We start from the raw sequence: 20,365 nt of genomic DNA, 5'->3' as shown, positions 1-20,365 counted from the left end.
GAACTCTTTCTTGGGTGTAACTCGGAGTTTCACGCATATTGCGATCATCAGACACATATATATATATACTAATTCAGTGTAAGAGGTATGTCATAAACTGAAGGAAAAGCGCTCAATACTGCGAAGTAGAGCTGTATTTACACAAAATACACAAGTTATGGTACGGAGCCGTTACTCAGAGTTTCATGCTTGAATGCGATCTTCGGACGACTAAATTTTAACGGAAATTCAAGTGATGGAATTCGAACTCGCAGAAGAACTGGTACCCGGATGTGATGCGCGTTGAGGTTTGACATGGTGGAATGAAAGAATGTATTTGTTTTCATGGCGGCACTTTGAAATCAGTTCTGATCGTTTGTTAAGGAGTCCCAATTTATTTGCACTGATAACGTCTTGACTTTGCTGACGAATGTACATGCATGGAAGAATACAGACTTATCGGACACCAATGTTAAGTGGAAACGTTTATTATCACCAAATTACAAACCAGGAAGTGTACATCGGTCATTTGTTCCTCAATTATTCATCTCTACTTGTGTAGCCTTATATTGTGAGTCGCTATTTCAAGTTCCAAGCATATTTCCCTCCTGGTGTCGGGGCAAATACGAAGTCTCGTCCTAGCTATCGCTCTACACGAGCTCTCGAACTTTTTTTTTCACACTCGAGTCCACATGCGGGCTGTTTATTCACTAGGAGAACGTATTCTCGATTGTCCATTCAACCAGTAAATAACTATATCCCCAGGAGTTCAAGTCACAGTCACCTGTGGGCTAATAACATTATATTCAAGGATGGTCATATAACAAAATATTGGCATTATTAGGTAATAATGAATGTTGAAAAAAATACCGTCGCGGGTGTATCGTATTTCAGTTCAAACACATTTTTCTTAAAAATGTTCGTAGATACCTAACAACGCCATTGTTTTGTATGACGACCATCCTAGAGTAGAATGTTAGCTTAACAAGTAATTGTGGTCCAAATCGAACTATATCTGTATCCAATCACAGAGCATCTACTCGTTCCTTGCTATACTACAGCAAATCACATAGCATCTATGTGATAGTTTCTTGTTATACTACTACACTCACATCTATCGTTACTTGCTATAGTTACGCAATCACATAGCATCTATGTGATCGTTTCTTGTTATACTACTACACTCACATCTCTCGGTACTTGCTATAGATACGCAATCACATAGCATCTATGTGATAGTTTCTTGTTATACTACTACACTCACATCTATCGTTACTTGCTATAGTTACGCAATCACATAGCATCTATGTGATCGTTGCTTGCTATACTACTACACTCACATCTATCGGTACTTGCTATAGTTACGCAATCACATAGCATATATGTGATAGTTTCTTGTTATACTACTACACTCACATCAATCGGTACTTGCTATAGTTACGCAATCACATAGCATCTATGTGATCGTTTCTTGTTATACTACTACACTCACATCTATCGGTACTTGCTATAGTTACGCAATCACATAGCATCTATGTGATAGTTTCTTGTTATACTACTACACTCACATCAATCGGTACTTGCTATAGTTACGCAATCACATAGCATCTATGTGATCGTTGCTTGCTATACTACTACACTCACATCTATCGGTACTTGCTATAGTTACGCAATCACATAGCATCTATGTGATCGTTGCTTGCTATACTACTACACTCACATCTATCGGTACTTGCTATAGTTACGCAATCACATAGCATCTATGTGATCGTTTCTTGTTATACTACTACACTCACATCTATCGTTACTTGCTATAGTTACGCAATCACATAGCATCTATGTGATAGTTTCTTGTTATACTACTACACTCACATCTATCGTTACTTGCTATAGTTACGCAATCACATAGCATCTATGTGATCGTTGCTGGCTATACTACTACACTCACATCTATCGGTACTTTATATAGTTACGCAATCACATAGCATCTATGTGATCGTTGCTTGCTATACTACTACACTCACATCTATCGGTACTTGCTATAGTTACGCAATCACATAGCATCTATGTGATCGTTTCTTGTTATACTACTACACTCACATCTATCGTTACTTGCTATAGTTACGCAATCACATAGCATCTATGTGATAGTTTCTTGTTATACTACTACACTCACATCTATCGTTACTTGCTATAGTTACGCAATCACATAGCATCTATGTGATCGTTTCTTGTTATACTACTACACTCACATCTATCGGTACTTGCTATAGTTACGCAATCACATAGCATCTATGTGATCGTTTCTTGTTATACTACTACACTCACATCTATCGTTACTTGCTATAGTTACGCAATCACATAGCATCTATGTGATAGTTTCTTGTTATACTACTACACTCACATCTATCGTTACTTGCTATAGTTACGCAATCACATAGCATCTATGTGATCGTTGCTTGCTATACTACTACACTCACATCTATCGGTACTTTATATAGTTACGCAATCACATAGCATCTATGTGATCGTTGCTTGCTATACTACTACACTCACATCTATCGGTACTTGCTATAGTTACGCAATCACATAGCATCTATGTGATCGTTGCTTGCTATACTACTACACTCACATCTATCGGTACTTTATATAGTTACGCAATCACATAGCATCTACTTGTTCCTTCCTATATTTCTCACAATTCGTACAAACAACATCTTTATCGAACCAGACGGACGGGATTGCCAGTACAGCTTGGCGGGTCATTGAGAGCAGAGATATTGCAAGATTACCGTGTGCTCCAGGCGAGTACTCTTTCCCCAAAGTTATAGCATCCAGTGAGTCCCCAATTTGCCTGACGAAATGATTTTTATATACTAAATGAAATTCGTAATTAGGCCAATGTACCTTTAGAGGGCGCTCTCTACAGATAAAGCATTCACAGTACCGTCTACCTACAAATTATCAATTCTCGTTTTACACTTCTATCAAACTAAATTGACTAATTAACTTTTAATATACAATTCAATGCTGTACAATGAAACGACAAGAGGATGGCGAACAAGTATGTATGGCTTACAATGGAAAGTATATTTAGGTAGGCTATAAGCGGCAACGTTGGGAAAGAAATTAGAAAGAATTGACGTTTTAGTGTGCATATTACCGAGTCAATGTCATCAGCTATGTCATCAGTGAATGCATACGTATACAAACAGAATTTATGGCGGAGGTGGCTCAGGACAAAAAATGGGGGTGGGGGGGGGGGGCGAAATAAGTGGATTTCGAGGGGGTATGAACTTGAAAATATGATGATCTGAAACAGGAAGGGGGGGGCAATGGAAACACTTTGGTCATGATATTAATCAAATTAAAACCATTTACCAAGTACATCTGAGAAATTTTAAGCTGCATGTACTGAGGAAAGTGATTGTCATGAGTATGTATCTGTGTATGCATTTATCTCTCACCCTATCTCAGTTTCTGCCTGTCGCTGTCTGTCTGTCTGTCTGTCTGTCTGTCTGTCTGTCTGTCTGTCTCTGTATCTATCTAAGATGTCTCTCTGTCTCTGTCTCTGTCCCTCCCTCTCTTTGTTACAACATGTAAACAGTCCAATACATATTTCATATCGTTGAAAAGAATGGCAAAGTGTTTTCATTTTTTTCAATAAACGTTTCGTGATTCTACACTTTACTAACAAAATTTCGTTAAAATGTGTTCAATTTGTATTGATAGTGAAACAGTGTAGAGATCACAGGAATTTATCTTGTATTGTCTAGGCGAAGAACACAGCATAAAATGTCTGCCATGCCGTCGAGATCTGCCAATCTAGATTTTTTTGGGATGATTTTATCTACTTATTCTGTGTTCCAATCGAAGTTTGACTAGAACGTGGCGGGAAACGTAACATTTTATAGCGAGAGCAGATAAAGACGTTGAGGAACTAACGCACAAATAAGCGTCATGAAAGTCCTGCTTCCGATCAATTCTGACTTTTATCACTAGACCCCTCCCCCTCCAAGTTACATGCCTAGGAAACGTTGCGTGGGGAACACCTATAACAAGGCATGGAGGTCGTTACATCACCTCATGTAATAATCAACCCAATATGTACGTAGTGGGTTAGTACTACATATTGGGATAGTACTACATGTTGGGTTAAACGTTGTTATATAGTGGGTTAGTATTAAATATTGGATTAAGTACTTAAATAGTGTCTATGTCGACGTTTTTGAGTTACTGAATGATAAAGCGGTTTTTTAAATTACAAATATGGCTGCCATTCAGTAAAAGTAATAAGAGCACCAAAATAATGTCTGTGTATACTTCTGTTCGTCAATAATACTTGTAAAGATGATTGAAAAGAAACATGAACTATACAGACAAAATATCCCACGGAGTGTAAACATAGGATGGACATAGATATACGGTACATTGCTTACTCTGCTTACTCGTGATTGTGAACGAATAGTTCAATTTAAATTTCTTTCCAAAACTATAGTAGACTATTTGAACCATAATTGATCAGCTGACTATTCCATTCAATCATTCTGTAACAATAAGTTTGTTATTTGTTTGATAATTTACTCATTTCATAGCACAACATTACACAAGGATTGTTATTTTCGCTGCACGTACATGCACTGGCATATTTTAAAGTTTTAGTGAAGTTATTGCTGAAGTGGGATTATATGTGTTCACATACCTGTACGTTTTGACACCCCCCCCCCCGTGTCATTATAAATTATGCCTTGTCCCCTAATATGGACGAAGGACACTCTGAATGTATTCACCCTGTTATTCAGAGCCTGTCTTGAAACATTTACACATTGATATGTAATAGCATATAGAGACAACAAGGTGTTCTCTGTTTCTATGCCAACCATGATAACATTTCAGAAACACACACATCAGCTGTTTTTGTACGTACCCGACGATCAACTCTACTTGCTTGCCATATTTTCAGTCATTCTTTCAATTCAATCGAGCGAAACTATGAGTGTTTGTAATGAGAATAATCAACTAAAGTACTTCATTAATTATTCAAAGGAAACATATGAGTTCACACGATATCCTGACCCTCCTGAAATTAAATCAATATTGAAAGAGCCATCTAATGATTTTCCTTCTAAATGAGTTTACTGTTTTTTGTTCAAGGTGACACCACAATGTTCTATCAGCAGTACATGCGTTTGTGTTTACTGTCACAGGTCATCATTTGAATATTTGTCATTTTCTGTAATTTCCTCCCCTTGACATAAGTTGTGATCACCACAATAGATTAATGACAGCATGTCGTTTTAGTTTTTACGATACGTTAGAATTTTGACGATTTCACCTCAAGTTAAGTATCATTAACAGCCCAATGACGTAATGGAAACATTTTCTTAATTTCAGAGTTTTGATAATAAAAGCAAAAGGAAGTGGATTGAAAAGAAGTTACCATCACGATCTTGGGTGTAAACTGGAGAACCATACATATCGGTCTGTCTAGCTTTTCTTGAGTGCTGGTGTGTTCTCGGTGCGAGGTTTTTTTTTATTCTACTGTGTAGTTGTGTCGACGTTTATTACATCATTAAGTGTAGAGAAAAGAGTATCAACATTGGTGAGAATCCGATTGGTGGAGTATATCTGCTCGAACAACCATCATTAATGCCATTATACACTATGTTAAGTTCTGGTCCTACATCATCGCAACTTATATATTTTGTTGGGATCCTCATATCTTTATCAGAGTCTCACAAACGACTTTAGATATACAACCGGACTTTTACGATGATATCTGTACGACAAAGTATTATTAGATGGCTCAAAAGATTTTGGGTATGGAAACTGACACGCCTAATAAGTTACATATGTACATTTGTGGACTCAGTGATTGTTCCACAGTATGCCGACGAATGTAAAAAAGAACGTAAAAACATAGCATAACTCTTTCAGACAGATTCGAACATAGACTAAACATTTCAACATTAGAAATACGACCAAAAATGACACTCTACTGAGTGACACACGATCGAAATCATCACCGTTAAGGAAGTTCAAATGCCGACGTGAACTTTAACCAAAAAGATCCCACGGAACGGACATATGGGATGGACATAGAAATACGGTACAAGCCTATATAGTAGACTATTTGAACCACAAGTGATCAGTTGACTGTTCTGTTTAATCATTCTGTAACAGTAATTTTGTTATTCGTTTTATAATTTATTCATTTCATAGCAAAAAATTACACAAGGATTGTTATCTTCGCTGGTCGTACATGGAGTGGTGTTAATTTAAAGTTTTAGTGAAGTTATTGCTAAATATTCACATACTGGTACGTTTTTTTGACACCCCCCCCCCCCCATGTCGTTATAAATTATGCCTTTTCGACGCACACACTAAATGTATTCACATTGCCATTCCGAGCTTGTCCCGAAACATTTACACTTGTATATGTAATATTATTTAAAGCCTACAAGGTGTTCTCTGTTTCTATGCCAACCATGATAACATCTCACAGACATCAGCAGTTTTTGTATGTAACAGATGATCAACTCTACTTGCTTGCCATCTTCTCAGTCATTCTTTCAATTCAACTGAGCGAAACTATGAATGGTTGTAATGTAAATAATCAACTAAATTACTTCATTAATTATTCAACGGAAACATATGAGTTCACACAATATCCTGACCCTCTTAGAAATTAGATTAATATTGAAAGAGCCATCTAATACTTCTCCCCTTCTAAATGAGTTTATCCTTTTTTGTTCAAGGTGACACCGCAATGTTCTATCAGCAGTACACGCATTTGCACTTATCACTACTAGTGTATTACTATCATAAGCTCAAATTTAAATATTTATAATTTCTGTATTTTCCACCTCTCCCTTTGCCATATGTTGTGATCAGCAGAATAGATTAATGACAGCGGTAGTTTGGTGTTTATGATACATTAGAATTTTGACGATTTCACCTTAAGTTAATTATCATGACCAGCCCAATGACGTCATCATTTACTTGTATCCAATCACATCGACGACACTGTAACTTAAATTACTAATAATAGAAAACCACGTAATGTAAACTCTTTTCTTTAATTAAAGTAAGAGTTTTGATAGTAACTGCCAAAAGGAGGTCGATTGAAAAGAAGTTACCATCACGATCTTGGGTGTAAATTGTAGAACCATACATCTCGGTCTGTCTCCTTGAGTGCTGGTGCGTTCTCGGTACGAGAGTTATTTTGAATGTACTGTGTACAGAAGCCTAGATAAACGTATTTATCATTTTGGTGCCATGAAAAGTCTCCCGAACGACTGTAATTTGTCAAAATGTTCTACTATGCGAGGAGAATACCCCTTCTCCTAACCACATGACATAACTACTATATCAGTGCATGCGCCATGTGTGACGATAAAGAGTTTTTATTGGTCGGTTCTTAAAACCTCCCGTCCTATTTGGTATGCATTATGCTAATGACCACGTGTATTCACATACTATTATATGATTTAGAGAAAGATGAACTACTTCACTTGAACAACTAGGGGTGGGGCCAAGGCTCTAAGTCTCGCAAAAATGCCGATACCTTACAAACTATTCAGCCAACTTTTTCTAGAGTTCTGAACTGTTTAGTGTGGAATGTTAGAGGGTTATCAAGTAAATGGAATGATTTCGATTTCAATGATTTTATTACAAACTTTGATTTCATAGCTCTGGTTGAAACTTTCACTTCAGAACGGCAAGATTTCTATATTGACGGTTATTGCAGTTTTTCTACTGGTAGTCGTCGCACTCAGAGGATGGGGAGGCAATCAGGTGGAATTTTAGTTTTCGTTAAAAGTATTTATGAAAAGTTTGTTCAGAGGCTAGAATGCACTAAAGACTACATATTGTGGTTAAAACTAGAGTTACCAAACTGCAAGCATATTTTCATTGGGACATTGTATATACCACCTGTTGGATCCACACACTCGAGTAGTGACATGTTTGCTGAGATTGAAAATGATATTGTGAATTTGACCGATGCGCATTGTGATGCTAAGTTTATGTTAATAGGAGATTTCAACGCTCGTACTGGTGATTTATGCGATTTTGTTAACAATGACACTGGTATGTATGTACCTGTCGGAGATTATTACAATGTAGACACAGATGCAGGTGTTCGTCGTAATTGCGACAAAGAAACAAATGATTACGGGAGAATTCTACTAAATATGTGTAGATCTGTTTCCATGCGTATTGTAAATGGTCGCAAAGCTACAGATTATGAGGGTAATTTTACTTGCATTTCACACAATGGTGCAAGTGTAGTAGACTATCTTGTAGTTTCACACAATATTCTTAATGATGTGTCCAGTTTTAAAGTTGGTTGTAGAACTGAATCAGATCACATGCCAATAGAGTTTACATTGGATTATGTCGATACTGAGGATCATTTAGATGACAATAACCTAGATCAACAACAGGATAGTCCAAAATATCGTAGATTTAAAGTTAGTGAAGAGATATGTAATAAATTCAAGGACGATTTATCAAATGGTGTATATGAACGTAGAATTCGAGCAATTGATATGAACTTGGAGCATCTTGGTGTAGATGAAGCTTTATTTAAATTTAATGATCTCTTCTATGGACTACTTCCCGATAGACGTACTAGATCAGATAAGAAACGTCCCAAACATCCTGTAAATGAGTGGTTTGATGGAGATTGTAGATGTGCTAAGATAAATTTACATAAAGTTTTGAGGTATATAAATTGAACATGGCTGTATATAATTCGCTCTACTACCCGTATTGAGCACTTTTATGTGGTTTTATCTACATCCAGTCAATTATATATATATATATATATATATATATATATATATATATATATATATATATATATATATATATATATATATATATATATATATATACTAATTCAGTGTAAGAGGTAAGTCATAAACTGAAGGAAAAGCGCTCAATACTGCGAAGTAGAGCTGTATTTACACAAAATACACAAGTTATGGTACGGAGCCGTTACTCAGAGTTTCACGCTTGAATGCGATCTTCGGACGACTAAATTTTAACGGAAATTCAAGTGATGGAATTCGAACTCGCAGAAGAACTGGTACCCGGATGTGACGCGCGTTGAGGTTTGACATGGTGGAATGAAAGAATGTATTTGTTTTCATGGCGGCACTTTGAAATCAGTTCTGATCGTTTGTTAAGGAGTCCCAATTTATTTGCACTGATAACGTCTTGACTTTGCTGACGAATGTACATGCATGGAAGAATACAGACTTATCGGACACCAATGTTAAGTGGAAACGTTTATTATCACCAAATTACAAACCAGGAAGTGTACATCGGTCATTTGTTCCTCAATTATTCATCTCTACTTGTGTAGCCTTATATTGTGAGTCGCTATTTCAAGTTCCAAGCATATTTCCCTCCTGGTGTCGGGGCAAATACGAAGTCTCCTCCTAGCTATCGCTCTACACGAGCTCTCGAACTTTTTTTTTTTCACACTCGAGTCCACATGCGGGCTGTTTATTCACTAGGAGAACGTATTCTCGATTGTCCATTCAACCAGTAAATAGCTATAGCCCCAGGAGTTCAAGTCACAGTCACCTGTGGGCTAATAACATTATATTCAAGGATGGTCATATAACAAAATATTGGCATTATTAGGTAATAATGAATGTTGAAAAAAATACCGTCGCGGGTGTATCGTATTTCAGTTCAAACACATTTTTCTTAAAAATGTTCGTAGATACCTAACAACGCCATTGTTTTGTATGACGACCATCCTAGAGTAGAATGTTAGCTTAACAAGTAATTGTGGTCCAAATCGAACTATATCTGTATCCAATCACAGAGCATCTACTCGTTCCTTGCTATACTACAGCAAATCACATAGCATCTATGTGATAGTTTCTTGTTATACTACTACACTCACATCTATCGTTACTTGCTATAGTTACGCAATCACATAGCATCTGTGTGATAGTTTCTTGTTATACTACTACACTCACATCTATCGTTACTTGCTATAGTTACGCAATCACATAGCATCTATGTGATAGTTTCTTGTTATACTACTACACTCACATCTATCGTTACTTGCTATAGTTACGCAATCACATAGCATCTATGTGATCGTTTCTTGTTATACTACTACACTCACATCTCTCGGTACTTGCTATAGTTACGCAATCACATAGCATCTATGTGATCGTTTCTTGCTATACTACTACACTCACATCTATCGTTACTTGCTATAGTTACGCAATCACATAGCATCTATGTGATAGTTTCTTGTTATACTACTACACTCACATCTATCGGTACTTGCTATAGTTACGCAATCACATAGCATCTATGTGATCGTTGCTTGCTATACTACTACACTCACATCAATCGGTACTTGCTATAGTTACGCAATCACATAGCATCTATGTGATAGTTTCTTGTTATACTACTACACTCACATCTATCGTTACTTGCTATAGTTACGCAATCACATATCATCTATGTGATCGTTGCTTGCTATACTACTACACTCACATCTATCGTTACTTGCTATAGTTACGCAATCACATAGCATCTATGTGATAGTTTCTTGCTATACTACTACACTCACATCTATCGTTACTTGCTATAGTTACGCAATCACATAGCATCTATGTGATAGTTTCTTGTTATACTACTACACTCACATCTATCGGTACTTGCTATAGTTACGCAATCACATAGCATCTATGTGATCGTTGCTTGCTATACTACTACACTCACATCAATCGGTACTTGCTATAGTTACGCAATCACATAGCATCTATGTGATAGTTTCTTGTTATACTACTACACTCACATCTATCGTTACTTGCTATAGTTACGCAATCACATAGCATCTATGTGATAGTTTCTTGTTATACTACTACACTCACATCAATCGGTACTTGCTATAGTTACGCAATCACATAGCATCTATGTGATCGTTTCTTGTTATACTACTACACTCACATCTATCGTTACTTGCTATAGTTACGCAATCACATAGCATCTATGTGATAGTTTCTTGTTATACTACTACACTCACATCTATCGTTACTTGCTATAGTTACGCAATCACATAGCATCTATGTGATCGTTGCTTGCTATACTACTACACTCACATCTATCGGTACTTGCTATAGTTACGCAATCACATAGCATCTATGTGATAGTTTCTTGTTATACTACTACACTCACATCTATCGTTACTTGCTATAGTTACGCAATCACATAGCATCTATGTGATCGTTGCTTGCTATACTACTACACTCACATCTATCGGTACTTGCTATAGTTACGCAATCACATAGCATCTATGTGATCGTTGCTTGCTATACTACTACACTCACATCTATCGTTACTTGCTATAGTTACGCAATCACATAGCATCTATGTGATCGTTGCTTGCTATACTACTACACTCACATCTATCGGTACTTGCTATAGTTACGCAATCACATAGCATCTATGTGATCGTTGTTTGCTATACTACTACACTCACATCTATCGTTACTTGCTATAGTTACGCAATCACATAGCATCTATGTGATCGTTGCTTGCTATACTACTACACTCACATCTATCGGTACTTTATATAGTTACGCAATCACATAGCATCTACTTGTTCCTTCCTATATTTCTCACAATTCGTACAAACAACATCTTTATCGAACCAGACGGACGGGATTGCCAGTACAGCTTGGCGGGTCATTGAGAGCAGAGATATTGCAAGATTACCGTGTGCTCCAGGCGAGTACTCTTTCCCCAAAGTTATAGCATCCAGTGAGTCCCCAATTTGCCTGACGAAATGATTTTTATATACTAAATGAAATTCGTAATTAGGCCAATGTACCTTTAGAGGGCGCTCTCTACAGATAAAGCATTCACAGTACCGTCTACCTACAAATTATCAATTCTCGTTTTACACTTCTATCAAACTAAATTGACTAATTAACTTTTAATATACAATTCAATGCTGTACAATGAAACGACAAGAGGATGGCGAACAAGTATGTATGGCTTACAATGGAAAGTATATTTAGGTAGGCTATAAGCGGCAACGTTGGGAAAGAAATTAGAAAGAATTGACGTTTTAGTGTGCATATTACCGAGTCAATGTCATCAGCTATGTCATCAGTGAATGCATACGTATACAAACAGAATTTATGGCGGAGGTGGCTCAGGACAAAAAATGGGGGTGGGGGGGGGGGCGAAATAAGTGGATTTCGAGGGGGGTATGAACTTAAAAATATGATGATCTGAAACAGGAAGGGGGGGGGGGCAATGGAAACACTTTGGTCATGATATTAATCAAATTAAAACCATTTACCAAGTACATCTGAGAAATTTTAAGCTGCATGTACTGAGGAAAGTGATTGTCATGAGTATGTATCTGTGTATGCATTTATCTCTCACCCTATCTCAGTTTCTGCCTGTCGCTGTCTGTCTGTCTGTCTGTCTGTCTGTCTGTCTCTGTATCTATCTAAGATGTCTCTCTGTCTCTGTCTCTGTCCCTCCCTCTCTTTGTTACAACATGTAAACAGTCCAATACATATTTCATATCGTTGAAAAGAATGGCAAAGTGTTTTTTTCATTTTTTTCAATAAACGTTTCGTGATTCTACACTTTACTAACAAAATTTCGTTAAAATGTGTTCAATTTGTATTGATAGTGAAACAGTGTAGAGATCACAGGAATTTATCTTGTATTGTCTAGGCGAAGAACACAGCATAAAATGTCTGCCATGCCGTCGAGATCTGCCAATCTAGATTTTTTTGGGATGATTTTATCTACTTATTCTGTGTTCCAATCGAAGTTTGACTAGAACGTGGCGGGAAACGTAACATTTTATAGCGAGAGCAGATAAAGACGTTGAGGAACTAACGCACAAATAAGCGTCATGAAAGTCCTGCTTCCGATCAATTCTGACTTTTATCACTAGACCCCTCCCCCTCCAAGTTACATGCCTAGGAAACGTTGCATGGGGAACACCTATAACAAGGCATGGAGGTCGTTACATCACCTCATGTAATAATCAACCCAATATGTACGTAGTGGGTTAGTACTACATATTGGGATAGTACTACATGTTGGGTTAAACGTTGTTATATAGTGGGTTAGTATTAAATATTGGATTAAGTACTTAAATAGTGTCTATATAGACGTTTTTGAGTTACTGAATGATAAAACGGTTTTTTAAATTACAAATATGGCTGCCATTCAGTAAAAGTAATAAGAGCACCAAAATAATGTCTGTGTATACTTCTGTTGGTCAAGAATACTTGTAAAGATGATTGAAAAGAAACATGAACTATACAGACAAAATATCCCACGGAGTGTAAACATACGATGGACATAGATATACGGTGCACTGCTTACTCGTGATCGTGAACGAATCGTTCAATTTAAATTTCTTTCCAAAACTTTAGTAGACTATTTGAACCATAATTGATCAGCTGACTATTCCATTCAATCATTCTGTAACAATAAGTTTGTTATTTGTTTGATAATTTACTCATTTCATAGCACAACATTACACAAGGATTGTTATTTTCGCTGCACGTACATGCACTGGCGATATTTTAAGGTTTTAGTGAAGTTATTGCTGAAGTAGGATTATATGTGTTCACATACTGGTACTTTTTGACACCCCTCCCCCATGTCATTATAAATTATGCCTTGTTCCCTAATATGGACGAAGGACACTCTAAATGTATTCACCCTGTTATTCAGAGCCTGTCTTGAAACATTTACACATTGATATGTAATAGCATATTATAGAGACAACAAGGTGTTCTCTGTTTCTATGCCAACCATGATAACATTTCAGAAACACACACATCAGCTGTTTTTGTACGTACCAGACGATCAACTCTACTTGCTTGCCATATTTTCAGTCATTCTTTCAATTCAATCGAGCGAAACTATGAGTGTTTGTAATGAGAATAATCAACTAAAGTACTTCATTAATTATTCAAAGGAAACATATGAGTTCACACGATATCCTGACCCTCCTGAAATTAAATCAATATTGAAAGAGCCATCTAATGATTTTCCTTCTAAATGAGTTTACTGTTTTTTGTTCAAGGTGACACCACAATGTTCTATCAGCAGTACATGCGTTTGTGTTTACTGTCACAGGTCATCATTTGAATATTTGTCATTTTCTGTAATTTCCTCCCCTTGACATAAGTTGTGATCACCACAATAGATTAATGACAGCATGTCGTTTTAGTTTTTACGATACGTTAGAATTTTGACGATTTCACCTCAAGTTAAGTACCATTAACAGCCCAATGACGTAATGGAAACATTTTCTTAATTTCAGAGTTTTGATAATAAAAGCAAAAGGAAGTGGATTGAAAAGAAGTTACCATCACTATCTTGGGTGTAAACTGGAGAACCATACATATCGGTCTGTCTAGCTTTTCTTGAGTGCTGGTGTGTTCTCGGTACGAGGTTTTTTTTTATTCTACTGTGTAGTTGTGTCGACGTTTATTACATCATTAAGTGTAGAGAAAAGAGTATCAACATTGGTGAGAATCCGATTGGTGGAGTATATCTGCTCGAACAACCATCATTAATGCCATTATACACTATGTTAAGTTCTGGTCCTACATCATCGCAACTTATATATTTTGTTGGGATCCTCATATCTTTATCAGAGTCTCACAAACGACTTTAGATATACAACCGGACTTTTACGATGATATCTGTACGACAAAGTATTATTAGATGGCTCAAAAGATTTTGGGTATGGAAACTGACACGCCTAATAAGTTACATATGTACATTTGTGGACTCAGTGATTGTTCCACAGTATGCCGACGAATGTAAAAAAGAACGTAAAAACATAGCATAACTCTTTCAGACAGATTCGAACATAGACTAAACATTTCAACATTAGAAATACGACCAAAAATGACACTCTACTGAGTGACACACGATCGAAATCATCACCGTTAAGGAAGTTCAAATGCCGACGTGAACTTTAACCAAAAAGATCCCACGGAACGGACACATGGGATGGACATAGAAATACGGTACAAGCCTATATAGTAGACTATTTGAACCATAAGTGATCAGCTGACTGTTCTGTTTAATCATTCTGTAACAGTAATTTTGTTATTCGTTTTATAATTTATTCATTTCATAGCAAAAAATTACACAAGGATTGTTATCTTCGCTGGTCGTACATGGAGTGGTGTTAATTTAAAGTTTTAGTGAAGTTATTGCTAAATATTCACATACTGGTACGTTTTTTTGACACCCCCCCCCCATGTCGTTATAAATTATGCCTTTTCCCTAATATGGGACGACGCACACACTAAATGTATTCACATTGCCATTCCGAGCTTGTCCCGAAACATTTACACTTGTATATGTAATATTATTTAAAGCCTACAAGGTGTTCTCTGTTTCTATGCCAACCATGATAACATCTCACAGACATCAGCAGTTTTTGTATGTAACAGATGATCAACTCTACTTGCTTGCCATCTTCTCAGTCATTCTTTCAATTCAACTGAGCGAAACTATGAATGGTTGTAATGTAAATAATCAACTAAATTACTTCATTAATTATTCAACGGAAACATATGAGTTCACACAATATCCTGACCCTCTTAGAAATTAGATTAATATTGAAAGAGCCATCTAATACTTCTCCCCTTCTAAATGAGTTTATCCTTTTTTGTTCAAGGTGACACCGCAATGTTCTATCAGCAGTACACGCATTTGCACTTATCACTACTAGTGTATTACTATCATAAGCTCAAATTTAAATATTTATAATTTCTGTATTTTCCACATCTCCCTTTGCCATATGTTGTGATCAGCAGAATAGATTAATGACAGCGGTAGTTTGGTGTTTATGATACATTAGAATTTTGACGATTTCACCTTAAGTTAATTATCATGACCAGCCCAATGACGTCATCATTTACTTGTATCCAATCACATCGACGACACTGTAACTTAAATTACTAATAATAGAAAACCACGTAATGTAAACTCTTTTCTTTAATTAAAGTAAGAGTTTTGATAGTAACTGCCAAAAGGAGGTCGATTGAAAAGAAGTTACCATCACGATCTTGGGTGTAAATTGTAGAACCATACATCTCGGTCTGTCTCCTTGAGTGCTGGTGCGTTCTCGGTACGAGAGTTATTTTGAATGTACTGTGTACAGAAGCCTAGATAAACGTATTTATCATTTTGGTGCCATGAAAAGTCTCCCGAACGACTGTAATTTGTCAAAATGTTCTACTATGCGAGGAGAATACCCCTTCTCCTAACCACATGACATAACTACTATATCAGTGCATGCGCCATGTGTGACGATAAAGAGTTTTTATTGGTCGGTTCTTAAAACCTCCCGTCCTATTTGGTATGCATTATGCTAATGACCACGTGTATTCACATACTATTATATGATTTAGAGAAAGATGAACTACTTCACTTGAACAACTAGGGGTGGGGCCAAGGCTCTAAGTCTCGCAAAAATGCCGATACCTTACAAACTATTCAGCCAACTTTTTCTAGAGTTCTGAACTGTTTAGTGTGGAATGTTAGAGGGTTATCAAGTAAATGGAATGATTTCGATTTCAATGATTTTATTACAAACTTTGATTTCATAGCTCTGGTTGAAACTTTCACTTCAGAACGGCAAGATTTCTATATTGACGGTTATTGCAGTTTTTCTACTGGTAGTCGTCGCACTCAGAGGATGGGGAGGCAATCAGGTGGAATTTTAGTTTTCGTTAAAAGTATTTATGAAAAGTTTGTTCAGAGGCTAGAATGCACTAAAGACTACATATTGTGGTTAAAACTAGAGTTACCAAACTGCAAGCATATTTTCATTGGGACATTGTATATACCACCTGTTGGATCCACACACTCGAGTAGTGACATGTTTGCTGAGATTGAAAATGATATTGTGAATTTGACCGATGCGCATTGTGATGCTAAGTTTATGTTAATAGGAGATTTCAACGCTCGTACTGGTGATTTATGCGATTTTGTTAACAATGACACTGGTATGTATGTACCTGTCGGAGATTATTACAATGTAGACACAGATGCAGGTGTTCGTCGTAATTGCGACAAAGAAACAAATGATTACGGGAGAATTCTACTAAATATGTGTAGATCTGTTTCCATGCGTATTGTAAATGGTCGCAAAGCTACAGATTATGAGGGTAATTTTACTTGCATTTCACACAATGGTGCAAGTGTAGTAGACTATCTTGTAGTTTCACACAATATTCTTAATGATGTGTCCAGTTTTAAAGTTGGTTGTAGAACTGAATCAGATCACATGCCAATAGAGTTTACATTGGATTATGTCGATACTGAGGATCATTTAGATGACAATAACCTAGATCAACAACAGGATAGTCCAAAATATCGTAGATTTAAAGTTAGTGAAGAGATATGTAATAAATTCAAGGACGATTTATCAAATGGTGTATATGAACGTAGAATTCGAGCAATTGATATGAACTTGGAGCATCTTGGTGTAGATGAAGCTTTATTTAAATTTAATGATCTCTTCTATGGACTACTTCCCGATAGACGTACTAGATCAGATAAGAAACGTCCCAAACATCCTGTAAATGAGTGGTTTGATGGAGATTGTAGATGTGCTAAGATAAATTTACATAAAGTTTTGAGGTTGTTCAGGCGCACAAGGTCTTTAAACGATTTAGAATGTTACAAGGCTTTGAGAAGCGAGTACAAAACATTGATCAAGAAGAAAAAACAACTATGTTGTGACAATAGAATTTCAGAGTTCAATAAAGCAGCACAAGATAAGGATAGTAGACGTTTTTGGGGTTTTATCAGACAAACCAGGGTTTCTATTCCGTCCTCCATTAGTTCACTTGAATGGTTTGAGTTTTTCAAATCTTTATTTAATCCAGGTACGCATAATCTCAATTACGATTATTCCGATCATTGGAAAATCTTTGAATCTACCGTGGCAAGTTTTGGGAGTGGAGACTTTTCTTCTGCTCACAATGATCTGGATTCTGATGACATATTGAATTATCCTATCACAGAGGAGGAAGTGGAAATAAGTATTAAAAATTTGAAAACAGGAAAATCACCTGGTCCTGACGGTATCCCTCCAGAATTTTATAAACATTGTTGTCAAAATCTAAGTGGCATACTCTGTCATTTATTCAACACAGTTTTCAGTTCGGGGATTTTTCCTACGGCCTGGTCGGAGGGCATTATTTTCCCGATTCACAAAAAAGGATCGAGACAGACAGCAAGTAATTATCGTGGAATATCGTTACTATCGATTACAAGTAAAATATTTACAAGAATATTGTATAATAGGCTTTGTAAATGGGATGAGATATTTGAATACAGAAGAGAGGAACAAGCTGGTTTCAGAGCTGGGTACAGTACTGTAGACAATATTTTCATTATACACACTCTCATTCAGAAATACCTGACTACCAAGCGGGGTAGATTCTACTGTGCATTTATTGACTTCGAAAAGGCATTTGATAGGGTCGATCGGGTAGCTATGTTTTTCAAACTAGGTAATGCGGGTGTCAAGGGAAATATGTATCGAATATTGTACTCTATGTACAGCAAGGTAAAAGCCTGTGTTTTAACACCCACAGGACTAACAGAATTTTTCAACTGCCCAGTAGGGGTCAGGCAAGGTTGTATTCTGTCCCCCTTTCTCTTCTCCTTTTTTATTAATGATTTGAATGAAGAGCTTAGCTCTGATCATATCCTTGGTAATGATGTTGGGTGTTCAATTGGTTTGCTCAAACTGTTTTATCTTCTTTTTGCCGACGACCTAGTTTTCATGTCATATAATGCAATTGGAATTCAAAGACTGCTTTCTAAACTTAAAAATTACTGTGATAAGTACAAATTGAAAGTAAATCTTAGTAAAACGAAGGTTATAGTGTTTAGAAATGGTGGGGTATTAAGGAATTATGAAAAATGGTCTTATGGACAACAAACAATTGAAACGGTTTCATACTATGTGTATTTAGGCTTGAAACTGTCTTCCCGTGGAATCTGGACAAAAGCTCAAGAACAATTGGCTGAGCAAGCATCTAAAGCTATGCATGCTTTAATGATCAACCTCAGAAAATTGGGCCGAGTGCCAATTCCACTGTGTTTTAAAATTTTTGACACTAAGATTCTGCCGATTTTGCACTACGGAAGTGAGATATGGGGTTATCATGAAGGGCAAGCCATTGAAAATGTTCATATAAAGTTTTGTAAATTTTTACTTTCATCACAGAAATCGTATATCCATGTAGCAGTACGTGGAGAGTTAGGCCGTCCAACTTTAAGAGCATTACGGTTGGTTAAAATAGTTAAATATTGGCTCAGAATTCTAAACATGAGTCAAAACCGTTATGTCCTACATTGCTATCGTTTACAGTGTACATTAGCAAATGCCAACAAAGAATGTTGGGTGAAAAATCTTAAATCAATTCTATTTATGTACGGTTTTGCTGAAACATGGTACAATCAAGGGGTTGGAGATGAAATCTTGTTTGAAATCAATTTCCGTCAACGCTGTCTGGATATTGATTTTCAGAACTGGTGTGACATTGTTGGTTCTTTTGATAGGTTGCGTAGCTATAAAGTATTTAAAACAGATTTAACCCTAGAGTCGTATCTTACGATTGAGATGAAACCTATCTTTCGTTTAACTTTATTAAAGTTCAGAGTTTCTGCTCACAGTCTTATGATTGAAAAGGGCAGACATTTGGGGATCCAACACAAAGATAGGTTATGTCCAGTGTGCCTGGATAGCATTGAAGATGAGAAACACTTTATATTTATTTGTCCTCTTTATGAAGAACTCAGAGAAAAGTATATTCCCGCAATCTATATAGACAAACCATTATCTGATTATAAATTTTTGAGGTTCATGAACAATCAAAATCCTACTGTTATAAGAAACTGTGCAAGATATTTATTTTATGCTTTTGAAAAAAGAACACTATATTTACAAGACGTTGAATAAGAACAAAAAATGTTCTTAATTGTCGTATTATATTCTTTGAATCTCCCATATTATGTTTTGTATTATATACTAGCTGTATCTTTGACCTTAGACGTTATCTTGATTTCTCTTTTTTCGAGACTGTACAGTGGGCCAGTGGCCAAAGTACTCATTGATTAATAAACATTATTATTATTATACTATTAATTAACACAGTCTTTAAATAGCGGATAATACAATGCCACCTCGTGATGTTCTACAAGTGCTGGGAGTTGAGATAGTCCACAGCTCGTTCCAGAAGTTTTCCCAGTGGTTTCGTCGAAGGAGGCCCATCTTCACTTTAGCTGTCTAGAGAAATGTCGTTCCCGGGTAATATTGGAC

Source organism: Glandiceps talaboti, chromosome 9 (genome assembly GCF_964340395.1).
Source record: "Glandiceps talaboti chromosome 9, keGlaTala1.1, whole genome shotgun sequence".
Taxonomy (NCBI): domain Eukaryota; kingdom Metazoa; phylum Hemichordata; class Enteropneusta; family Spengelidae; genus Glandiceps; species Glandiceps talaboti.
This window is presented reverse-complemented; position numbering follows the sequence as displayed.